At 36.1% G+C, this 26,553-nt stretch overlaps 1 protein-coding gene and 1 long non-coding RNA gene across 5 annotated transcripts in view; one reads left to right on the plus strand and one right to left on the minus strand.

Annotated features, from left to right (window-relative positions):
* The window catches only part of LOC145467646 (uncharacterized), a 36,660-nt gene extending 22,235 nt beyond the window's left edge, over positions 1-14,425 (plus strand). Inside the window, exons 7-8 of the long non-coding RNA XR_014042087.1 lie at positions 4,805-4,873; positions 14,052-14,425. This is a non-coding gene — a long non-coding RNA (uncharacterized LOC145467646). The remainder of the gene's footprint in view (positions 1-4,804; positions 4,874-14,051) is intronic.
* An 899-nt stretch (positions 14,426-15,324) lies between these two features.
* LOC145468406 (uncharacterized) overlaps positions 15,325-26,553 on the minus strand; it is a 116,004-nt gene continuing 104,775 nt past the window's right edge. For all 4 annotated transcript variants that reach the window (XR_014042185.1, XR_014042184.1, XR_014042187.1 and 1 more), the window contains one exon: positions 15,325-15,842. The gene's annotated coding sequence lies outside the window, so the exon portion shown is untranslated. The remainder of the gene's footprint in view (positions 15,843-26,553) is intronic.

Genomic DNA, 26,553 nt, shown 5'->3' on the forward strand with positions numbered 1-26,553 from the left:
GGAATGAAGGGCCAACTTTGCACCACATTAGTGACAAGTTTCAGGCGGATATTTTCCTGCTGAGCATTGTAGATTTCACTTCTTTGTTGCCTGTAGAGTTATTCCTGTCTCAGGAGGATAAATAAGCTGAAGCTTTTATTTTGCTGCACATGGTAATTTTAAGGTTCATTATGTCCCATCTTCACACTGACACAAGAGAAGATTTCCTTTACAATTGCTCTTCTCTTATTTCTATGGAAAATAGTGATGTAAAATTGTTTCATGACTGCCTTGATATATTGCGAAGCCTCTGAATGTCTTTGAAATATTTCCCAGCTGTTCCGAGTTGTACATTAGAACTTTAGCTTACATTAAATAGGCATTTCTCTCGAAAGGGTTGTCTGTCCTAATTTAATTATGAAACAAGGCATGTACTTAGTGATTTTCCTTTAAAAAGTTGAGTTTGAAGACTTTGTAGGGCCCTTTACTTGAATGCAGTTACAGATCAGTCAACAACACTGTAAATACAGCGTAGCTACCAGATGTGCAAGTTTCGATAATACAGTTTCTTAGCCCATGAAAATAAAGAAAGCACCTTCTGCTCACATGCTTTGGCATAATTTGTACTGGTGATAAGCATCAGTTTAGTTTGTGTGGTGGGAGAAAACTCTGTCATACTTCTGATATCAAAATAGGGCTGTTATACAAAGGGAGATACAGTCAAACCTGTATTAGGCGGACACCCTCGGGACCCATGCTAGTATCCCCCTAATACAGGGTGTCCATTTAATATAGGTTCCCTCAGAATTTGTCTTTAAAGGGTTATACTAATATTCCTCAGTATTAAAAGACCTTGGAAGGATCAAATAACATTCTCGTTAACGGTCGAGAACTCTGAAATACGGCATTTCCATAAACAATGACAAGTATATGAGGTAAAGTGATTTAAGTATACGGTAACAGTATCTATACTGCTCGAATCACTTGAAGGTTTACACAATCAAACAAGAACAAAAGTTCTGTAAAAACAAAAAGGCATTCTTTTCGCAGTGTCCGTTTGATACAGGTTTCTAACAATAGAAGTGACCATCAAAGTCAAGTTTAAGGTTTGTGCGTCTGCTTAATAGAGGTGTCCGTTGAATACAGGTATTTTTTATAGTGAATTTGGGAAAAGAAAAATGGGCTTGCACTGCTGTCCGCTTAACTCACATTTGACTGTATGAAATAGACCAATGGAATGCAAATGATCCACCTGTTTGTGTATGCTTGTAATGAAGTACACAGGCCAAATGGTCATTCATCCAGACAACTAATTAGGCCAATTTGGATATTTGGCTCCAAAGCTCTGGAGAATAACAAGAATTTGTCTCAAGCGCAAAGGATGTTTGTTTTATTCCTCAAAGAGAAGAGTATTAGGGTTTCAACATTACCGAATTTGGCCTCTTGTTTATTATCAGTGGCAAGTTCCTGTAATGAACAATAGTTAAATAAGACGATAAGGATCGAAGGCTAAAATAAAGTCAGATGAATGAAGTCTTAAATAGTGCTTGTCTCAAATGACAATTCTTAGGAGGAGCATGTACTGTTTGAAAACTGATTCATTCAAAGGCAGCATAAAAAATCAGTGCCAGGGACTATAGAAAGGGTAACAAAATGATGTAGTACAGGGGCACCCAACGACCGTTTTCTCTCGAATGCTGTTGGACGCTGTTTTAGGCTATCTGGAGTACTTTTAAGGCTCTGTACGTTAATTTTAGGTTGCACTAAAAAAATTTTATCTGTTCGGATATTCTAGGGGAACTTGAGTGTTCTCGAATTTATTAGGGCTTTTTTGTCCATTTCCCGAAAACGTTAGGTCTTATCGCCTTTCCGAAAATGATAGCTGACCTTTTTTCGGTACCCAAAACGACATTTTCAACAGTCCGAAAACAACAGACATTAAATTTCTCATATCACGAAAGTTCGAGGTGCCAATTCTCTCAAGAAAATCAGAGGGGATTAAAGGCCTTCCGAACAGATAATTTACCGAAACGATCCGTTGGGTGCCCCTGGTAGTAGAGTCAAACTTCCCGTACATTCTCCATCACAACAACTTTAAGTCCTGAGGATGTTTATGAAGAAATCAATTTTGTTGTTAATTTTCAACTTATTAACTTTCAATAGACCAAAGAGATTGTGGTGAATTCTCAATTCAGTCGAGTTTATCCCATTGATGTGATGATTGCAATCTGGCTCGATCACTGAATTCAACATGACAGCCAATTTCAATGCATGGTTCGCCCATCATGATTCGACCGTGAGGCTACCGCAGCTCTGCTAATTTCGTAAATGATAAGATATCAAGTAAAAAGACTATTTTCGACAAAATTTAAGGTTAAAACCTTAGTAGCATTCATTTAAGATAAGTCACGACTTTCAGCTTTTAGCAGCAAAATAGATCCACGGTTTAACTCATGCATCACGTCTCGCACTCAACAGGTAAACCTCAAAGACAATTTTAAAATAACGATAAGATTCAGCAGTATTTTCACTGAATTCATTACAAGAGACAAAACACTAACACACGAGATGACAGAAATTGTCGCTTGCAATAATTTATTTTCAGGCTCTCATCAATCGTTCATGAGTGCAAAATTACATTTCTTGACAGGAAGGAGTAACGTGTTCTCTACTTGTTTGTGCTGAAACTTGAAAGAAGAGAAAATTGAACAATTCAGGTATGGGGTAAAATACCCAATTGTGCAATGCTTTGTGGACATTGTAGTGTCATTTTTTGTTGTATTTTGGCGAGTTAAAGTTGAAGCACAATGAGCACAGAAAAATGCAATGACAAAATGAAACTGACGTGTGATTGTCACGCCGCCGGAGTGACGCAAATTTAATCTATGCTTGGCAATAACTAATATTGATGATTCCGAAAAAATCCAAAAGAATATACATTGAAGGAAAATCTAATTTGCCATCGAAAAAATACTAGGAGCTTGTATTTCTCTAATGTTGCTATTTTGCTATTTTTTTTGTGTCAGTCGCAGGCTAACTTTGTTATGGCCGTACTTTTCTGCTATTTGTTCACAAAATATATTTTGTCAGCTACTGTATGACATCAGCAACAGCAAGAAATACCAGTTCTGCCTCTGAACCTTGAATTGCCCCTTTCCAAGCGCTCAAGGTTCTTCTGGTAGAAAACAGCTCATAGGTAGGGGTTGACACATTATGCCGGCATAATTTCGAGCATAATACCAAATGTGGAGCATCGAGCATAATGCCGGCATAATAGTGCATTTTGCCGGCATAATAGTGCTTTTTTGGCGGCATAATAGTGCCGTTTTGCAACATAACAGTTATTTCCTTTTTTAGAGCTACTATTGTCCATTTATTAAGTTAAAACTACAAAATTTCAAGCTATTTTGATGTTCTACATGGTTTCCATTACTATTATCGCACTTCACGGGGGTCCCGGAAAAAATTTTTACGGCACAATTATGACTCACTGGGGTCCGGGAAAAAATTTTTTACGGCATAATTATAACTCACCGGGGTCCGGGAAAAAAATTTTGCGGCATAATTACGATTACAATAGTTACAATCGAGCATAATTTGGAGCATAATAGTCCGTTTTGGGGGCAGTGCCAAAAAGCATAATGCTCGATTTTAGGAGCATAATGTGTCAACCCCTACTCATAGGGACCTCTTCTACTTTGTCATCCTTTATTTTTACATAAAGCAGGCTCTGCCTCCTGCTTATAATATTATGGAAGAGTTTCGCTGTCCGTTTCCACATACGAGCAGGTGCTTCTTGTCAGAATCACGGGATTATGGTCGAATCATGACAGGCGAATCATGTACGAGCGAATCATGTTTCAAAAGCCTGGGTTTGTACACTGCAATGAAATTGGCTGTAATTCATAGTGGAGTTCCCTCTCGCAGGTTTACATTGGAATATTCTCAAAATGGAATGTCTTAAAATTTCCAAAATTTAGATGTTAACTGGAACTTTTCCATAGCTGTTTGGACGTAAAATATTCAAAACTCCTAGGGGGGTACTCCCATATGAAAGGTTGGGAATGCTCGTCATCTGGCTTACGGGTATAAATCAAGGATTCTGGTCTATGTCACTATTTTTAGCTGTCAAAGAATCTTTTAAGGTGCACTTGAAGAAAAAAAATTAAAAAATGCTCTTATTTCTGCTTTTAGGCTCAATTTCTGCTGTTCTGTGGAGTCTGGTTTACTGGTAATCAAGTCTATTCCTTTTTGAGTCGTATCTTTTAGAGGTCAAATAAAGCTCAAGCCACACCTAGATCAGTCTCCTTTATGGCTTTAATTGAAATGTTCTGGCAAGCACCCCTAACCTTTGCATATGGAAGTTCCCCTGGGTCAAAACGTTTACAAACTCCTTCCACTTATGGAATTCTGCCGTGTTTGATTTCCACTAAACCAGTACTTAGTTTCACTTGGCCAAAGTTCTTTCCTGGGGCGATCATAGAAACTCAGTTCCAGATGTCACTGCTAGCCCCCCCCCCCTGCCCCACCTACCCCTGATGTGGAGCTAGGGTTGCAAAATGCAAAACCACGTGTATTTTTCAAGATCAGACAGATTTGCATACATGCTTCATTGAATCCCCCCCTGGGGCACAATACAATGTTGTATAGATTTTGTATGATCTGAAAATCCTCCTTGTTTGTAGCACAGATTTCAAAGAATGTCATCAAGAATCACCCTGCATTGCATGACCTATCTCTTATTAAAAGTGGTATTAAGTATTCATGTAGTATACATTTTAGCAGCATGCTTTTAAACAAAGTTTATTTTTGGTCTAAATTTCAGGGTTAGAAATTGTAACAACTCAAACAAACATCAGGAGAGAATCCAAATCAAGCGGAATGAGGGATGACTGTAAGTATCATTACTTTTATTACTTTTTTCAAGTTTTTTCTCAGTCAAACTTCTTGTAGGTAACTTGTCAGTTTGTGGAGCAAATGTGTTTGCTCAGGGAGGAGGGTGGGCAGAGCATGGTACAGTTGTTGAGTTGTTAAATATTTTTACACAAGAGGCTACACGGTGTCTTAATCCTGGACTGGGAATGGGGTGAAGTGATCAGGGTAGAAGATTTACTTCCCTCTGTCATGCAGTGTTTTTTGGCAACACATATGTTTTGGAGAGACTCCAGAAATTGTCTGCTTTTTCTAAAACTGTTATTCATAAGAGGTTGATTTATGCAAGTGAATAATTATGAAATATTATTTATTTGAACTCCAAAGAAAGATATGAAGACATGATTGATCATTGCAGTTATACACACAACTGAAGCAGCTGAAGAAAAAAAATCAGGCCTGAAGGGGATTCAAACCCATGAGCTCTGCGATACCGGTGCATTGCTCTACCAACTGAGCTATCAAGCCAACTGGGAGCTGGTCACATTGTGAGTACTCAAAATGTGACCAGCTCCCAGTTGGCTTTATAGCTCAGTTGGTAGAGCACTGCACCGGTATTGCAGAAGTCATGGGTTTGAATCCCATTCAGGCCTGATTTTTTTTCGGGGTTTTATTTCACAACTGCTTAAGTTGTGTGTATAACTTCAATGATCAATCATGTCTTCATAGGTTGATTTATGTTTTGTCATTGGAGTATTCCTACTCTTTCTCCCTGAAGTCTTTACATGTTTAAAGGAGACTTTGCATTTTCTCCAGAATTTTTAATTTGAATTTGCTTAAGTTGGAATGGATTTCTCTGTAAAGCAGAATGAAAAGCAGTTTCATTTGAATTATTAATGGAAACTAATTTCTTTCATTGGTGCAAATTTGTGCCGTGCACATTGAGAGAAGTACCTCAATTTTCTTTATATCAGGTTTCATTTTCACAAACGAACAGCTTCAAATAATTTATTAGTGTCCCTAACATTTTACCTTTAAGCTGTGTGTTTAATTTTAACGAGTGTTTTAGAAACCTTTCTGCATACACATGCAAAGAGCTTGTATTTTGAGCCTCTGTTTGTAAGACTACCTCTGGTACTAGTGGATATCGCTCTTTATGTCAAATCTCAAATCTTAAATCACATGAAAATTAAAGCCTGAGGAATATTGCATAGATTGCCTTAAGTTAGATTGACAAATTGAAGTTATTTTAGCTTCCTTCATAGCATAGAAATAGCGTTTTTCCTCATCTTTTTTTTTTCTTCTTGTGTGTTCATTTGTGCTCAAGTTTTCTTGCTGACCTGTATTATTTCTATTTAATGCTGATGTTAACTGGCTGCCTGGCTCTACTAGCCCCTATGGTTATTCCAGGCAGCTAGTACTCAAATTATTACTTTAAATATTTTTATTTAAATTGCAATTTTTTCTTTAGCAAGAATGAGTACAAATAAGGATTTATTATTATTATTAGTTAGTGAACAGTCTGTGAACTTGTTTGATGAATATAAGAATGCCACATGGTGAAACTATCAAAAAATAACAACCTCAGCGGGGTTCATATGAAGATGACAAGTTTTTTCAACAGATATCTTGAATTCATTTAATTCAGAAAAGCATTGATTTATCAACAACAAAGTTTATTGAGATTCTGCTGGATGCATTGTCTATAGCATGGAATTTTTTTATTGCGGCAACTTACTGTAGAAAGCTGTAGTATGTACTTAGAACAAATAGTGCTCCAGCCATTGCCTGTAGCTGCTTTCACCCTTGTAGAATATCTACAGCAATTGAGGTAAAGATAGATAGATCAAAGCTTAGGGCAACATACCAACTTTAAAGACCAGAGTTGTTAAACCACTTACTTTCTGTTCAGGTTCACTTCCCTCTTTACAGGAGATAAACGCGATATCTGGTTTACAAATTTTCAAATTCTAGAACTTTGAATGTTGGTCTTTAACGGTCAAATGAACCAAAATTTAGAACTTTTTTTCATGCGAGTGCAATGTGTTCATTAAGTTTAAAATAAACATATTCTGAAGTTTCAAACGAATTGGACGAAACATTGCGGAGATATTGGAATGTTAAAATCACTGTTTTTTATCCTTCATAATCTTAGAGCGGTCGGGAAAATTGTCGGATCCGACAATTTTCTCGACCGCTCTACGATTATGAAGGATAAAAAACAGTGTTTTTAACATTCCAATATCTCCGCAGTGCTTTGTCCAATTCGTTTGAAACTGTTTTGGATTCAAGTTCATGGTGAACTTCAGAGGAAAACCACTCAAAATCAAAAGTTAGCACTTAAAAGTTCCCCCAAGACCCAAAACTTAAAAGAGAATGGCTTATAAAAATGAAAAGAGAATGCTTCATGCCCTTGAAACATTCATGCGTTTGTGTAAAATACTTTACCGAAGACAGCTTTGAACAAAATCTTGTAGTAAGGAGTTTGTTGGGACCCTCATTCAAGCTTCATCAACTTGTACCAATGATTTTTAACTTCATTATGGAACGTTGCAAGCAGGCAATTAGACAAAAAACAACGAAAAACTAGTGAATATTGTCCGCCGAACAGCGGGCGAACTCCTCGGCCATTTCCCAAGTAAAGTAAGGTTTGTAATTAGATCCAAAACCTTCCCCACAAAAGACTCACTGGCGTGGAAATGTGCAATGTTCAAGACAACAATGACCTCACAAAGCAGAGTCTCAGTTCCATTCCTTCCATTAAAGTGCGCAGTCTTTTTGGAAACATTTCCGTGAAGCCATCGGCTGTCTTCGTACTTTTAACTTTTTTACTGCTTTTCGCGGCTCAGAGAGAAAAATTTCTGCATGTTTCCCTTAACATTTTTTTTAGATTTCATCGTTATAAAATGGCTGAAGAAGAGATTTCTGAATTTTGGTCCATTTGACCTTTAATTGTAGTTTTTCATCGACTCTCTTCCCATTTTTGTAAAGTTTATGGACTGAAAGACTTTCAGAAATTATATTTTTGTGGGAAATAAAATTGTTTTACTTTGATTTGGCAGATACAATAATTATAATAGCCTTTTGTGATAATTCTTACTGTTTGGTGCAAGTACAGGGTTGTTTTTTAAATATTAGGATCAGAATAATATTTGAATATTTTCCATTAGGTTTCTTGTTGCTGCAAATGCTTGCTAACTAACCTGTGGCGAAACAAAAGAGTGCCGAATGTGAACTATACCATTTGAATGCATGCTTAAATTTTGTCCTCCATTGATTAATATTCAGTTGCTTGTGTCAATTTTAAGTTTTTCAATCAGGTCTGGCGGGATTTGGACTAAAAACAGTAAGTTTAGCCGCTATGTTTTTGTTTCATTCAAATTAGTTTGTAAAATTTGTCTTGTCAAAACACAAATTGGTTCTTCCTATCGGTTGAACAACAGTTGATTCTTGAATGGCAGCGAAAGACTGAGTTGTCGACAGATCCAAAATGGCCCTAGAGATGAAATTGAATCATTGAGCTCATGGCGAATCAATTATCTTCTTCAAAGGAGGGTAAACATTCAAAGGAGCTGTGATAAGATATTTAAGAAAGATTAAGATATTTTTAGCTAGAAAGTTACAATAATTATGTAAAGGACAAAGTTTTCTAAGCACTGTATGATGCAAATTAAACATTGCAAGATTCAGTTGCTCTACAAAGCGATAATGTGGCAAGCAGAATCAGAGGAATTTTAAGACAATTTATAGAGCAAAGTGGAGGATATCGTCGATTCTGTTGAGGAGTGTTTAGGAAGCCTTGCAGATGAACCACCATCAAATTTTCTGTTGTTACTGAGGTTGGCAATAAGGACAGTCAAAATTTGGAATCCTCTGATAAGAAGGAATCGTCTTTTAAATCCAGCAGTTAAAACTCTGAATCAGACGGGAAAGAAAGTTAAGAAGATAAAGAATATAAAGACAAATTGGACTTGAAAGATTTTGATAGATCATTCAAAGAAGTCAAACCCCACTTTAACCGTTTTTAGTAGAGACAGACTTTTATCACCATAGCACAATTCGAAGTATTTATGGAATAAACCAAAAAATGTTGTTAAAAACCAAGATGATGTTCTCAAAAAATTTCTGTATCTGGCAAATCATTAGGAGTTGTTGAGCAGTTAGGCTTCACATCCAGACAGTATCAAACTGCCCTGGAGAAACTTGACCAGTAGTACATAGGTGAAAAACGGCTTTTACAAAGTTACCTTGCAGCCATTGCAAAACCTCTTATTAACCGCACAGCCATGGGCCAAGCGCAGTTCTTGGTTTGCACGGGATTTATTTTTGTTTTTAGTTTTGTCGGTGACCAGACCCAAACTTTCTCTTGGCGAAATCCTCAGTGGGTCTTCGAATCACGCAACTTATGATGTTTATTCGCCTAAAGCTGTTCAAAGGTTCCTGCACTGTAAATTTTATGAATGTTTTACTCTTTAGGGTTTTGTGTTATTGAAGCGCTTGATTCCAAATGAGTATTGAATACATAAAAAGCAATGCGTTGAATAAGATCATGCTTGTTTTGAACTTTTATTTTGCCAGGAGCGACAGTCATTCATCTAACTGTAATTTTCCAAGTATTTTTTGTATATTTAGACAAGAGAAGTGAATTGTCTTGCTGTTTTATTGAAGCGAGTTCAGAGATCGGAAGGAAAATTAAATATTTGGAAGCCAAGCAAAGGCTCTGTCAGAACATGAAAAGATTATGTCATTGGCAGGGAAATAACCACCGTACTAAAGATAACCGTGGATAACGTAATTCTTGAATTATGTGACTCGTGTCACTACTCGAGGAAAAAACTAATTAAACTTAAATTTAATCGTGACTTTTAAGAAAGAAAGTTGTTGTTAATAGTGTTATTATCGCATCGTTTGCATCATTCATGCTCATACATATTCCGAAGAAAGCTCCAGATTAAGACCAGTATGTCATCGGAGATTTCACAACGGCTACAAGTAATGGTGCAATAAGAGGCTTAAACAGTTCATGTGTAGTAGTGGTTGTTGTCAGTTGTGCTACAGTTTGATCAGGTGATTTTAGATTTCACAAAGGCTAAGAGCGATGATGCAATAATACAGTTTGTTGATCAAGTGATGTGGTTTCTACAGTAATCAATGAATCATTAAGGACTGCTTTGAATCGTGCACTGCGTTGTGACTGTAGTGCTGAGAAAACAGTTAAATTTTTAAAGCGCGGTTTTAAGATCTGAAAGGTCTTGTTAAAATAGGTTTGATTTGCATGAAAATGAACCTGTAGGCAGAACTCATTTCCATATGAATAGTTTCGCATTTAAACTTGTTGTGACACAGAAGCAAAAGGCTACTCGGAAATGGCCCATTGCTGTTACAGGCTATTTAAACACTGGCAAAGAGGGTTTGGGATATTTTTAACGTGAAAAAAACTTTTTTCACAAACCAATGCAATGTGCTGGGCCAATGCGACTGGCAGCTGTTGAATTACTCAAGCCCAAACAATCCAAATCAGTGCTTTCATTATTTCATTTCATTGTTTTGATAGCAACGAAAAGCGGTAAGTAATCTGGATGGAAATGGAAGTCTTTCATTATATTTCTGTAGTATGTTAATCAAGTGCAAATTTATTTGTATAGGTAATCAAATGATATTTCTTGTGCAATTTGGAATAAATAAGCACAGGTAAATTTTTCAAAGACTACAAAAAATTGCACAAGCCCTTACGGCGAGTGCATTTTGTCGTCCTTGAAAACTTTATGAGTGTTTATTTATTCCAAATTGCACAAGAAAAAATCATTTGATTACTTGTGAGTGATATACAAGTGGCAATTTCTGTCACATTTCAGTATTTTACGTGACAAATGGAGGTGTCAGGCTACTTCAGCTTTATTGGATAAAAATTTGACATGTTAATTCCAGAGTGAAAATTCACTCTCTCCAAGTGATATATAAGACCTGTGAAAAGCAGTCTTTATTCACAGCTGAATTGAAGAACTTGATAACGAAGCAAAGGAAAAAATCCTTGCAGTTTTGTTTCGGCTTTCTTGTTTATATGTCTATCTTCGCTGCAAAGAAACTCTCCAACCCAGCACAAGTTAATAACCTAAACACCGAGAAATGAAGCTGAAATCAACCAAGAAACGGATTTTCTTAGCACTGACGAACATTTATTAACTTGTCCGAGTTACTGCCTGTCTTAAACTTTTCCATTAGATGTTGTACAGTTTAGATTTGCCTCGTTTTGTTGATGAACGATCTTACCTAATCTCTAAGCTTTGTGTTTTTGCAAAAGTAGAATGCTTGCACCTTTCGTCTTTAAAAGTAAGCTGTGTAGCTTCTTTCGTTGTCCTTTTGGGTCCTTCTTTGTGTTTTGGTCCAAAATACTGAAGAATTTTAACCTGTATTTCTCAACTGGGATTTTGTATTGCCATCGTGGTCGACTCTGGCATATTATTTCACTTCAAGGTTAAGTTTACGTTTTTGTCCTCACAACTTTTGTGTTTATTTCTTATCTTACACACTTCGTGATTACTAGTTTAGTACTTTTTGCCGAGCTCTGTACTTTGCTTTGTGAAATTTACTGTCGCTTTGTTTGAGTAACCATATAAAAACTAGTTCATAGTTCCACGACTGATGGAATGCATCAATTTTCTGTGGTTTCTGTGGTTGAAGTTATTCGCTCATGATTGGTTATAACACAATAAACATTCCGACATACTTAGGTGTTCATGGTTTTCTGACTATCACGGTAGTATTCAATTGGTTGTGTCAGTTTAGTTTTTCAATAATAGTTGTGGCAGAGTTGGGACAGAGTTGGGACTAAAAACAGAATATATAGCTGCTGCGTTTTGTTTTCATTATTTGAATAGTTTAAAATTTCGTATCATTGAAATGTTTCTTTTATATAGACATTGCAGGTTTTCTCTTGAAAGGAGTGATTAGAGTTAAAGGTTAACTGTCCTACAATTGTTTTGAAACTAACTTCTAAGTGAGATTCAAGTTGCCAGCTAATTCTTGAAAGAATGGGTTTTTAACTTCAATGTACTTGATACATTTTGTGTCATGGATCTTCTGTTTTTATATCATGGAAGGTGTGGGCATGAGTATTTTCGAATGATGAGAATGATTATATTTTTGCGATGATAAGGTTTAGTTTGTAAATTAATATTATGTTTGGTTAAATAAAACCTGGAATTTTTCTAGATGTTTTTTTCTTCTAACGTATCATCAACCTGGATTGAAATAAACGAAAGTAAGCACCATGAATGCACAATTTCAATTTTTTTTTCCCTCTGTAAAATAAAGCCAAGTTGAATTAACCATTACGATAAACTTCTTTTGGTTAGAATTTTGTTTAAAAAGTTACTTTAATTTGTGTTTGCCTATTTCACTGTGGAAAATTCTGTTATTTTGGTTATGTAATGGGTTTTTATGCTACATTTTTGGTATTTTTTGTAATCTAAATCCGAATTTGTGTGCCTTCGTTTTGGCTTATTTGTTTTTCGTGTTGTGATGTAAGAATTTCCTTCCGATAATCATCAAGCTCAGTGAGATCGATCAACTGTCAATTTGTTCGTTACAAAACATTTCACTTTCTGGGATATTAAACACAAGACATGAAGTTTTTAACTGTATGTTTCCCACTGTTTTCGGATTCTGCAGGACATATAAAATAAATATTAAATTTGCAAGTATACTTTTTGGACTTAAATTTAAGATTGATCTAGAGTTTATTTCTCTTGAGGCCTCTTATCATGACCCCTGGTTGAATCAGCCCTAAGGGTTACCTTTTGCAGTCCAATTTTTGCAAGTGTATAGATGACAAAATTAGTCAAGCCAGGTTAGCCAGTGTTGCCGAGAGTTGGTTATGCCCTGCTAGAAGGGTTGAAATTTCTTGAAATATTTCAGTTGATTGCGGTATTGAAAGCTAGCCCAGGTTTGCTCTTTCACTCAAGAGACCACGTGTTTTTCATTTTTATATGAGGATCTTCCACTCTTTCATTATACTGGACTTTGTAAGCTTTTTGTTTGTAGCCCTTGTTTATAGATTTTTGGTCTGTAGATAGGCTGATCTAGGAGCAAATCACATACTAGGATAAATGAATTTTTCACTCATTTGTCTCACGATGGGGTCACTTTAAGATGTAGATCGCGACGTTTCGACTGCTATACTGGTAGTCTTCATCAGGCGATGAGGTCAATTGTTGCATGTCGCTATTTGTAGCAGCTACAAATGATAAATTTTCTAAGTGTGTATCTAGTATTCGAAAAAAAATTCTAATTGTGCATCTAGTATTTGAAAAAAATTTCTAAGTGTCCATATAGTATTTGAAAAAAGTTTCCCAGTGTCCATCTTAAAGTGACTCCATCGTGAAACAAACAAGTGAAAAATTCATCTATCGTATTTAACACCACGATGAATGATATACATATGTTTAATGACAAACCACATGGTTTTACCTACTGATAACCTGGGTTTGTGTAAAGAGTAAGGGTACTTTAAACATGTTGGGAGGTTCTTATTCTGATGTGGTAATAAATTCTCAGAAATAAGTTAAAAGATAAATTTATTGTAAAGGGATTGATATTTTAAAGGCAGAAAGATTTTGTTGTTCTTTATTTTGTTTGTTTTTCAATGTGTTGAAAAAACATTTTTCGGGTAAAATGCTTTAAATTTATATTTTTTGTTGTTTTGTTTGAAATGCAAAGGTATCTCTAATTTCTTTTTTATCTTGCTGAGTAAGTCTAGTTAGAAAGTTTTGTTTGTTGATGGAATTGCTTTATGCATAGTGGAAAACTGAAATTTTGGTCGCCCTAAGGTTATTTTTTCTATTCATTTCTTGTAGAAAAATGCATGTTATGGCGCCTAAAATTGTGCAGATTCCTGCTCTTTTAAAAAGAACAGAAAAAAATATTGACGATCGGGACCTCCCGGTCCCTTGTAGTTGCGAAGAGACAACTTAAATGAAACAACGGCGAGGAATAGCGGCCGTCGACGCCAAAGGGTGTGCGTTACCACAAGACCACATTGGCGATTTAAGAAATAGTGTGCAAAATTAACGTAGAAGTAGGTTGGCTGCTATTGTCTTAAGGAGACAATTGAATGTTCAATTCTTTTGATATTGTAAATTAGTGTTATGCCCAGGGGATTTTTTATTGTACTAATTTTATTGTTTTTTTTTGCTTTGCAGTGTTGGATGTTGTGTAGATTGATTGAGAGTAGAAAACGTTTACCGTTGTTTGTATCGGTAATGCTTGTTTACGTGTAGAAAACTTTGGGTTGTTGTTGATTGTAGAATGTAAAGTTTAAATAATAAGTAGCGGTAATAATTGTAATTTACGTGTAGGTATGATTTGGTTGGCATTTATTTTAGTATTTAAAGTGCAAGTAATTCTTTTTTAAATTTAGGGCCATGGTGTGTTCTTGAAAATTTGAATACAGATCTTTTGTTTTTATTTTTCTTCTTGAGGTTTGGTTGTACGTTTGTAGGTATGGACTATTTTGGGCTAGGTATTTGTTTTGGGTTTTTGAGGTAATTTTTTAAGATGTTAAAATGTAATTTCTAAGTGTAAAAGTGTATGAGAAAAAATTTTGTGTAACTATTTGAAAAAATTTTCTAAGTGTAAAAGTGTATGAGAAAAAAATTTCTGTCTAACTATTTGAAAAAAAATTTTCTAAGTGTAAAAGTGTATGAGAAAAAATTTTGTTAGTGTAAAAGTGTATGAAAAAAAATTTTCTAACTATTTGAAAAAAATTTTCTAAGTGTAAAAGTGTATGAGAAAAAATTTTCTAAGTGTAAAAGTGTATGAGAAAAAATTTTCTAAGTGTAAAAGTGTATGAGAAAAAATTTTTCTGTGTCTAACTATTAGAAAAAAATTTTTGTAAGTGTAAAAGTGTATGAAAAAAATTTTCTAAGTGTAAAAGTGTATGAGAAAAAATTTCGAAGTGTAAAAGTGTATGAGAAAAAATTTTGTGTAACTATTTGAAAAAATTTTCTAAGTGTAAAAGTGTATGAGAAAAAAATTTCTGTCTATTTGAAAAAAAATTTTCTAAGTGTAAAAGTGTATGAGAAAAAATTTTGTAAGTGTAAAAGTGTATGAAAAAAAATTTTCTAACTATTTGAAAAAAATTTTCTAAGTGTAATAGTGTATGAAAAAAATTTTCTGTGTGTAACTATTTGAAAAAAAATTTTTGTAAGTGTAAGTGTATGAAAAAAATTTTCTAAGTGTAAAAGTGTATGAGAAAAAATTTTTCTGTGTCTAACTATTAGAAAAAAAATTTTCTAAGTGTAAAAGTGTATGAAAAAAATTTTCTAAGTGTAAAAGTGTATGAGAAAAAATTTTCTAAGTGTAAAAGTGTATGAAAAAAATTTTTCTGTGTCTAACTATTAGAAAAAAAATTTTCTAAGTGTAAAAGTGTATGAGAAAAAATTTTAAGTGTAAAAGTGTATGAAAAAAATTTTGTAAGTGTAAAAGTGTATGAGAAAAAAATTTCTAAGTGTAAAAGTGTATGAGAAAAAATTTTGTAAGTGTAAAAGTGTATGAGAAAAAATTTTGTAAGTGTAAAAGTGTATGAGAAAAAATTTTGTAAGTGTAAAAGTGTATGAAAAAAATTTTGTAAGTGTAAAAGTGTATGAAAAAAATTTTGTAAGTGTAAAAGTGTATGAGAAAAAAATTTCTAAGTGTCTATCCACTATTTGAAAAAAATTTCCAAGTCAAAAAGAAAACAGCGCCTCCTCTCACCATTACGTGTAAAGACAAGCTGCGGCAAGTTAACTCCGTCTAGCATAACGTGAGCAAGACCAAATCAATGTCAAACACGATAATTTAGAGCAAACGTCATGTAAGACTGAGTACCAGCTTGTCTCTTCACGCGTGTGTGACAATGAGCCGCATAACACGCGATTTGTTTTAAAACTTTTATTTATTTCAAGTCAACAAATAGTGTTTTTCTTGTTCTCTGTTCTTGCTGTCTTTTAATCCTGCAATAAAGTAAAAACTTATCAGCTGCAGAACGGTAAATAAAGTACATGTACAAGTAAAAATACATGGTGTAAAAATATATTTTGAGATCACGAAATAAAAGTTATATGGTAATTTTGTTTGCACGCTTTTTCTGGTCCCTTGTGTATAAATAAAGATTGCATTTTGAATACTAATGAGTATTCTGCGTAAATTTTCCTTAAACAATAGCTCCGAACCTATTTATATTAAAAATTGGCCAAAATTTATCCAACGTCACTGTGGCCTCGCGGTGTAACGCGCGCCCTCTGGCGTCGACGGCCTCTCCCTCGCCGTCGATTTCTTTAAGTTGTTTCTTAACAACTTCCACAGCAAGGGGCTCGAGGCCCCACCAGACCAGTTTTTTTTTCTTTTTTCATTTTAAAGCAGCAAAATTCTGTAAAATTTTAGAAGCCCAGAGATGAAATTTTTCTTTTTACTGGCAAAAGAAAAAATCTTTTGCCAGAAAGAAAAACACATCTCTGGGCTTCTAAAATTTCACATAAGTTTGCTTCTTCAAAATGAAAATAGAAAAAAAAATTGTTTGGCAGAGATCGAGCCTCTTGAAGGAAGTTGCTGATAAAAACTCAAAGAAATTGACGGTGAAGGAGAAGCCGTAAACGTCAAAGAGTGCACGTCACATCGCGAGGCCACAGTCTCGTCAAGAAAAAAACATCGACAGCTTCAATAACCGTTTTAGACACATGAAGGTTATCAAGAAAATTCGTCCAAGATTTTTTTCACAATATTATTTGTAGATGTTGTCATAATTGCTTTAAAACGATCTTCCATTTAAAATGTCACCAAAACATTTATGTTTTCCTACTGACAGCCAAAATGTTCCCCCAGTGTTCATTCAAGTTGTCATTCCGAGTAATTCAGATTTAACGAAGAGAGCAAAGAGAGCAAAGCCTCCACAAGCGTTCTCACATTTCAATTTCACAAGAGAGAATTATTTCAAGGCGTTCTCGCGTTTTAATTCCGGTATTTCCTTTGATATATATAAAGTAATCAATCGATTGTGTGATAATGATAATGATCATGATCATAAATCGCGTTTTTCTTGAAACTTTTGATGCTATAGCTTTGTGACCTTAACATTGCTTGACTGAAAAAATAAAAATAAAACATTGAGCCAGTGAAAAAAAATCCGTGTTTTGCGTGGTAACATTGCATGTCGTTTGAATACAGACTAAATACTTCGACAAAAAAGCAGAATATTCTTCTCCATCGTTTAATTTGATCAAGGTCAACATACAACCTCCATACATATCTAACTCTAAAGGTTGTGAGATTTTGTACAGTATCAAAACAATTCGTTCCCGCCTGCTGACAAGTACATTTTAATCTTATGAGCACGTTTGATTTGCCATTGATATTTTAAGAAGAAATAATATTTTGATCACTGCTGGTCACTGGTCACCAGTGTAAAGGTTGGTACAAGTTTCGTTTGTAAGTTCTAAATGGTCAAATCGGACCATTGTGACAAGATGATATAAACAACTATTCTTAGCGTAATATTATACTAATCTGCAAAAACCATAAATTGCATTTTAACTCGTCATCGGTATACCAGAGATTTACTTCGGTAAGGAGATTGGAGCTAAACTCATTGTCATCGAGAAAATAAAACAAAACAACGGACAAGCTTTCTGCCAAATTTTACCTTCTTAGAGGCTCAAAGCGAGTGTTGATGCTAACCGCTGAAGAATCATTGATAGTTTTAACTTTGCTTTTCAACTTAAAACATTGTTCACAACACAAATACGAACATTGTAACATCAGAAACTCGAGTGAACAAAAACGTTCAATCTCTTGGCGTAAAATACAGGTGCTAAATGCATGATCAAGTGGATTAAAATAAACAAAAAATTAGAACTTTTTAAAATTGATCCGAGTTCAATATATAACATGGAAGTGTGTTGTGAAAAAAGGCTGCCGAAAACAACTAATTTTTTTTGGTAAGCACACCCTGAAAACAATTAAAGAGTTCAATGAGAACGATAGAAAACCTTTTATGTGCTTTGCAATGTTGTGTTTTCATTTTTCTCTCCACGCATAAAATGATCTCCCTACTACTCCAATCAACTGTCACTTGATATCCGGAGATACAAGCCTTTTCAATTCTCAAATAATTCCACAAATTGATTCAAAACAAGAAATTGAAATGGGCTAAGAAACCTATTCTAAAAGATCTGTACATGGGCGTGTTATGTAAGCAAGTTGAAGTAAACTATTTAAATAAAATTGTATAAGGTTCTAAAACTTATTTTCAAAAAGTTCCATTTTGAGTTCAAAAAGTTCCATGTTCACTACAAAGCATTTTTGGTAAGAAAAGTTTCATCTTCTGTTAAAAAACATCCATTCTTGCTTGTAATGATCTTTTTCGAGTTGAAAAAAGTATTTTCGTTGCACAGTTTCCAATTTTAGTTAAGGAGTTCCATGTTCAGTCAAAAAGCACCTCCTGAGATGAAAAAGAGAATTTTCATTTGGAAGTCTTTCTTTTTAAAAAAAAAATATTCATTTAAAAAGGGTGCCATAGTAGTATTTTTCCTTGGAAAAACTTCATCATCAGTTAAGAAAGATCCATGCTTACTCTCTTAAGTTATAACGTCTTTTCCTTCGGAAAAGTTTGGCTTTAAGTTAGAAAGTTCCATGTTCAACTTAATGCCATTGTTTCGCGAGAGAGGTTTACCACGGTCACTACTAACCGAGGTTTCATAACTTAACCAAAGTTATTAGAAAAGCTGTTTACACGGAACTAATTAACTAAAGTTGGCAGCATACAACGGACCGTTTGAGGTTTGAAGCTATTAAAAAACAATGAACTTTCTGACTTCACTAACAGAATGCTCCTATGCTGAACAAAGGTTGCTGTCGATTTGCAGGCTGTGATGTCGAGACAAACTCTCCTAAATTATAAAGCCTTGTAGATGAATAGTGGAAAAGAAAATTTTGATATCTCACTGAACCTTTTCCACAAAAAACTGAAATGGTATCTCCCGCAGAGCCCTGGCTGCATAGATGTTTACTAGTACTTCTTCTTATTCGGGGCCACTTAAAATTCTAACATTTGATTTTCTCCTCCATTGACCTCAATTGATTTTTTCCTCTCTCTTTGTGACCAAGAGGTCTTCTTCTTGTGCCTGCATGTACACAGCTGCTGAGCTACTTAGCTTCTAACAGAAACGAAATGCTTACGGCACTTGATGATGAAAGGCAAATGGCAGTCCGGAATTTATTTGCCTAAACAGGAGTTAATTTAGCTTTTCTGCCCATGGACTTGAAACCTACTTTTATTAGGAGGAATCTTTGTCTATTTTTCTCCTCTTTACACGCTGAACACGTGAACATGTGCTGCCAAGATTTCGCGACAAAGTCTACTGTTCCGTGGTTACTGTCAGTTACAGAGCTCAACCATGCCTGCTGAGGCATTCAACTGTCCACAAACCTGGGTTGGCTTACTTTTGATTTTGCCAACGTTTACTGAGGTTTACTACTGTTTATGCGATTAAAAATTTCATTTCAGTTAAGTTAAAATAAAACCAAGGTGAGCATCTCTCATAGTAAATGGTTTGAACCCAGGAGTATCAGTGGTTCGTATAGTGTGATCATCCGGGTGAGGGCAGTTCTGAAAAGAGCTGTTGTTGGTGACTGACGTTTCAACAACCTCAGCGGAAGTCATCGTCAGAGTCAAGTGCATAGTTTCTGTCAGTCGATGATGTTATAAGTCTGGTCCGTCGAACATGATTGGTCAGTTTAGCCATGATGGTATCGGCTGAAAGACTCGTAAAGTTTGTCATCAGTCATTGGTGGGTTTCGATCCGTCTATTGTTAGCCAAATTGATCGGTTTTTGGTCCGTCTACTGTTAGTCGGTTTTGTTTCCGTCATGGATAAGTCGTTTGTAAGGAGCCGGTAGTTGTTGACATCTGTTAAGTGGCGTTTGTTCTAGGTTAGTGTATCAGCCTTCCAGAGTCAGTCGTTGAAAATAGTTTGTACTGTAGGTTAAGCAGTGAGCAGAGTCCCAGTCAATGTTGTGGCTTGTCAGTTGATGATGTACAGCAATGTGATTGTTGGCATCACCATTTCTCGTGGCTCGTTTGTGTTACGTCAGTCTCGTGTTAACGTTTCTGCCAGTCTCATCAATGATCTTGTAAACTGCTTCCTGTCTGTTGTTAGGTTCGTCTCTGTATCTCACGTTGGTCAGTAAATGTCGTAACGTAGTTATAGGTTTGTGGGCTACATGAATGTTGTAGGGCTGTAGGATCCGTGAGACGGTCTCGGAAGTACCCTTAATGTGAGGTATAGTCACTGTAGTAACAGGCGTTGGGTTCCTGTTCATGGCGTCAGCTTCAGTAGGTCGGTAAATGTTTCGTCTAATAAAGTCAGTGTTTTAGTTGTTTTTGTGAAAAACACGTTCAAGGTATCTGTTTTCATTGAGTAAGCTGTCCGGTGTGTCACAAACTAGTTGCGCTCGTCTCGTCAAAGTCTTGATAGTCGTGGCTTTGTGTGAAGTTGGGTTGTAGGTGGATTTGTCAAGTAATCTGTCGGTATGCGTCGGTTTTCTGCACACTGTTGTTCGCAGTTCGTTGCTGTCGCAGCTTACCAAACAGTCTAGAAAAGGAAGTTTTTCATTTCCTTCAATCTCTTTAGTAAACTGGATGTCGGCGTTCTGTTCGTTTAGGTGGTCGTGAAAATCGTCAATTTCGTCTTTGTGAACAGCGGTAACGGTGTCGTCAACGTAGCGTAACCAAAGCAGTATCGTTTGTCAGCAAGTTGCAAGGGCACGTTCCTCCACGTGTTGCATCACAATTTCTGCAACAACAAAAACAGGCGACCCCATGGCTGTTCCATGCAACTGTTTGCAGTGTTTACCGTTATACTGAAAGTAAGTCGATGTAAGGCAAAGGTTCAGTAAGTCCATGATGTCTTCTGTCGGTAACGGTAGTTTAACGGTAGATTGTTGTGCAGTGATCTCGGTACACTGTAATGCCAGTTGAAGTGGAATACTGGTGAACAGTGATTTCACATCAAAAGACACAAGTTAGTAGTCGTCAGGTATCTGTACTGTCTTAATAGTGTCAATAAAGTTCTCTGTAGATTGTAGTTTGCGTCTTGATTTGTCAGTAAGGGGTTGCATCGGTATACCAGATTTGTGCAGTTTCGGTAGTCTGTGAAGTTTCGGTGGTTGAGGTACCGAGCACCTCAGTCGATAGTAGCGTTGAGTGTCAATAGCGTCAGTCTTTTTAAGCACAAGTATTTTGTTGTTAAAATTACGTTGAAGTGCTGGCATCGGGTCGCGTTTAAGTTCTTTGTAAGTTTGTTTGTCGTTAACAAGTGCGTCCATTTTGTCAAAGTAGTCAGTCTTGTCCATAACAACAGTGACACGTCCTTTGTCAGCTGGTAGTATAACAATGTTGTCGTTTTTCAGTCATTTGAGTGCTTGTTGTTCGTCTTTTGTCAAGTTATTGTCAGGTATAGAGGCTGATTGTACCGTGGAAGCAATTCTGCTTCTGATGTTGTTATTGGCAGCTTCTGATAAGTCTTGCTGACGAGACAGAACCGCCTCAACACTAGATACAATAGACTCAGTCGGTATCCGCTTAGGCGTCACTGAGTGTTTTAGACCGTAGAACAGTACGTGAGTTTCGGTTTTGTCTAAGGGACGGGAAGAAATATTCCTGACCCAGTTATCGTCGATTTTCACTTGACTCTGAAGATGACTTCCACTCAGGTTGTCGAAACATCAGTCACCAACAACAGTTCTTTTCAGAACTACCCTCACCCGGACGATCACACTATATGAACTACTAAACATCTCTCGTGAAAACACAGGTTTGAAAAGATCACTTTTGACTCAAAAAAAGTATTTTCTTGGTAAAGTTTCATCTTTAGTTGAAAAAATGCATCTTACTTAAAAGGATTTATTATATAAACACCAGTGAAATACCAGGTGAGCTTTCGCACAAAACATATCTTCACGCGTGAAAATAACAAAAAATGTACTTAAATGTGTTGCTGTATGATCGAAACATCATCGGATCTTCCTCGAAAATCTATGGTGATCTTCGCAAATTGTTTGCAAATATTTGGAACTGTATCTCTGGCCTTCCAACAACTTCAGAAATCTTAAGAAAACAGTCAAAAAGATGTCATTGGTACGTTTATATAATAAACAAAATGATACATGGCTGCTTGTAGCTATGGAATTTCTCTTCTTGTGTTCAACTTTATGTCTCACTCGTTCGCTGCAATCACTCGTGAGATATAGAGTTGAACACTCGAAGAGAAATTCCACATCTACGCACCCCCATGTATTATTCTCCATCTCTTTGCCCTGACAAAAGTACCTTCGCCGGGAAAGCTTCATTTTGAGTTGAAAAGTTCCATATTCACTCAAAAAGAATATATTTTGAGTCGAAAAAAAGTATTTTGCTTGAAAAAGTTTCAACTTCTCTTAAAAAGATACATGCTTACTTACATTGATCTCATTTGAGTTGAAAAAGTATTTTCGTTCGAAAAGTTTCAATTTGATTTAAGAAGTTCCATGTTCACTTACATATTGATTTTACAACATGCCTAATCTGCATCTGAGTAACGAGTCAGGTTTCCATCAGCACATCTTTATAACTCAAACCATGATATGCAGTTCCTTTCAGAAATCCAAGGATTTGTTTTGTCGACTGCCTTTTTGGAGGATTTCACAGAACTTTGACACAACGACCACTGTTTGGGTGATGTCTGACGAGTAACTACTGCAGCATTAGGTAGGCTTCCAACCATGGGACTGGCATGAGACCACATCAACAGGTCCATAAGACCATATTTCTAGGCATAACCCTTGGTGAAGGAGTGCTTTAAACCATTCCAGTGTACTGTTCACAGCATGTTTCAGTTAAACCATCTACTTGCATCCTATAGCTTTCTGACCTGGGGGTGAGGCATGGGTTGCACTAGAGCGAATTGTTTGTTTTACCAAAAATTGGGTGAAAATTGGAGCTTTTCCTAATGCGACCCCTACCAGCAAAATTTGCAAAAATTTGTCAGTGGACCAAAAAGATCAAAGACGCTGTAGTGTATGGGTGGGGCAGGCAGATTTTTCCAAAATCGCCCAAAGGAAACAAAAATTCATTAAGCATGTCAACTGCATGTTTACTTAATAAAATTGATGGACAGTATGCCTTCACGAGAAAGAATCACTGTTTACAAAAGCATTTAATCAGTGTTTACACACAAGAATTTAGCCTTGCCGTGTGGCTTCATGTTCGACCGGAAAACGAACCCCTCAAAAAATTGGTCAGTGCCGATATATTTGGGTCTTTCGGACCGACCAAAAAAAAATTTGCTCTGGTGCGACCCATGCCTAATTCAACTAACAGACACTGACAATCTGCCAATCATACTGTGAATTGGTAGCAACTTTCCACTCTGCAGTATGGTCACTTGAGATCGTTTCTTGTATGGTTGTGGGTTCATCAATCTCGCATAGATGAAAGGCAACATGATGCAAGTAGTGGAATGTGGTGTCTGCATGTTCATCGTAACCATATCTGACAGGTGCCTTCTGTGTGCTTTCAGACTTGCAGGGTTTTGCAGCATGTAGTCTTCTAATATTTCTTCATTTCTGCATCTTTTTCCTCATATTTTCTATTAGCAACTGCATTCTGCTTCGCCTACTTGGCCTTTTGGTCTGGCTCTGTTGTAATGGCTTGCTTCTGGCCAGAATAGTTCTCATTACACTCAACATATCTCTGGATACGAAGCTTTCTGTCCGTTTAACATCATGTTGTCGGCCACGAAACAGATCTCTTTTACTTCTAGTCTAACTAGTTTAGTTGTCCATCATCTCGCACCAGGTCATGTGCTATAGATCCAATTAACCATAAGTAGCCCAGAACTGGTTTCTTTCTCTACCACCGCTCATAAGGAGTTTCATTCTCTTTTAGTGCCATCATGGAACGGCAGTTTCTCACATAAGCAGCCAAGAATCTTCAGCCCAAAAGATCTTCAATAATCTTGCATGTGCGATCATCAAGCCCACTGACTCCACCAAATTCAGATTCAGACGTTCCGATACACCGTTCTGTTGGGGTGAGTGTGGCACTCACTGTCAACTTATGTCCAATTTCTTTATCCTTCAGATAGTATTGGAACTCAGTAGACAAATACTAGCCACCACTGTCCATTCACAAAGTTCTTATTGCTTTGCCGACATCGTTGGAAGTTGTGGCTTCAAAATCTTGAAATTTGTCGGGCACTCCTGACGTGTGTTTCATGAAGTGTACAGCACTGCACCAAGTGTAATCATCAGTAAACATGTCAAAATGCTTTGCTCCTCTGATCAGTCAGATAATGTTGTTTAGCTGCAGACTTAACACTCCCAGCAGACTCCATTAACACTGCACATAAACATCTTCACCAATGTCAGAATTTCTGGTTTCATCTTTAGTTGAAAAATATACATGCTTACTTAAAAGGATCTCTTTGACTTGAAAAAAAAATTTGCTGGAAAAGCTTCATTTTGAGTTAAAAAGTTCCATATTCACTCAAAAAGAATCTCTTTTAAGTTGAAAACAGTACTTTTGCTTGAGAAAATTTCAACTTCAGTTGAAAAGGATACATACAAGAATTTGGTTTAAATACATTGTTTACGTTCGAGTTGAAAAAATACTTTGTTGGAAAACTTTCATATTGAGTTAAAAAGTGCTATGTTCAATTCAATATTGATTTAACAAAGATGCCTAATCTGCATCTGAGTAACAAGTCAGGTTTCCACCAGGACATTTTTGGTATCTCACACTAAGATATACAGCTCCTTTCAGTTATCCAAGGATTTGTTTTGTGGAATGCCTTTTTGGAGTATTTCACAGAACTTTGACACAACTACAACTGCTTGGGTGATGTCTGGACGAGTAGCTATTGCAGCATAAGGTGCTGTAGGCTCCCAGCCATGGAGTACCATGAGTAGGGCTTTCCACAACTTGCTCGAGATTTCCCAAAAACTTGCCCGCAATTTCTCGAAATTTTGCTCAAAAAAGTCAAAAGTTGCTTTTTGTAATGAAAGTTGCTCAAAAATTTCTAAAAAACAAAAAAAAATTTTGTTGCTCTCCTCCTTTACTTAGTTAGATGCAAAAATACGCAAATTGTACAACAAAAGTAAGATTTCTAAGCATTTTTGTGCAATTTTGCAGCATAAACATCGGAGACACTCAAGTCAATCAAGTGTGAATCTCCGTCCACCATTTTGAATTTTCTTTAAAAAAAAATGCTGACCTAGCAGCCCGGCTACATCCATCTTGCACCCATCATCAAGGGGCAAGAGGGGAGGGGGATCTGGCTCCTTTTTTCAATGGAAATTCATAAATTGTCTCCTAAAACACTGTGAAATATGGAAGCATGGCCAATTTAACCACTAAAAGCTGCTCCGATTTCTCAGAATTGATAAAAAAACTAGAAACTGCTCAAAACGAAAAAAGTTGCGTGAAATACAAGAAGTTGCCAAACAGTTGCCGAGTGTGGAAAGCCCTAACCATGAGATCACATAACTGGGTCTGTTAATTGATACCATATTTCTGGGTACCACGTGCTTTAAAACATGCAACTATACTGTCCACAGCATGTTTCAGTTCAACCATCCACTTGCATCCTATTGCCTTCCGACCTGGGGGTTATTCAACCAACTTCCATATCTTGTTTACGATCAGCCATTTGTACTCTGATTCAGCAGCAACTTTCCACTTTGTAGCATGGTCACTTGACTTTACCTCTTGTATGGTTGTGGGTTCATCAACCTCACATAGACAATAGTCAACCTTTCTTCCTTTCTACTTCTCGTTCATCGTCTCTCGTGTCATGTGCATTCTTCTTCGCCTCCTTGACCTTTCAGACTGGCTCTATTGTCATGGCTTGTTTCTGGCCCAAATTGTTCTCAAAATCTCTCTCTTTCCATTGGAAAAGTTCTAATCTGAGTTAAAAACTACCATGTCTGATCAAAAAGGAAGTCTTCTGAGATGAGAAAAGTATATTTGCTTTAAAAAGTTTCCTCTTTAGTTGAAAGAGTTCATACTTGCTTAACAGGATCTGTTCTACGTTGAAAAAACATTTTTTGCTTGCAAAGTTTCATTTTGAGTTTAAAAAGTCAATGTTCACCTAAAAAGGATCTCTTTTGGAGTCTAAAAAGTACTTTTGCTTGGAAAAGTTTCACCTTTAGTTGCAAACGTTCCATGCCTACTTAAATATGTTTTTAGTTAAACAGAAGTACGTTCCATAGAAAAGTTTCAATTTGAGTCACAAAGTTCCATGTTCAGTTAAAAAGGATCTTTTCTGAGATGGAAAAAAGGATTTCCACTTAAAAGTCTCATTTTAATTGAAAGAGTTCCATCCTTTTGAAAAAGCTACCTTTCTACTTTGCAATGTTTCATCCCTTATTGAAAGATTGCCTAGTCGACCTAGTTCAACGAGGTAAAAAACAACCTTTCGATTTCTAAAAGTTCCATTTCAAAGTTCCATCCTCTAGAAATTCCACATCCATGTAAACTTCGACTTTTTGATTTAAAACCTGTTTTACGTTAATTGTGCTACGTCCAATTTTAGATGAAGACGCCTAGTTTTACAATGCCTATTTGAATTGGAAAAAGTTGGTTAAACGTCATCTTTTCGAGTCAAAAACGTTTTAATTGCATTTAAAACAT

The sequence above is a fragment of the Orbicella franksi genome, chromosome 14 (assembly GCF_964199315.1).
Source record: "Orbicella franksi chromosome 14, jaOrbFran1.1, whole genome shotgun sequence".
Taxonomy (NCBI): domain Eukaryota; kingdom Metazoa; phylum Cnidaria; class Anthozoa; order Scleractinia; family Merulinidae; genus Orbicella; species Orbicella franksi.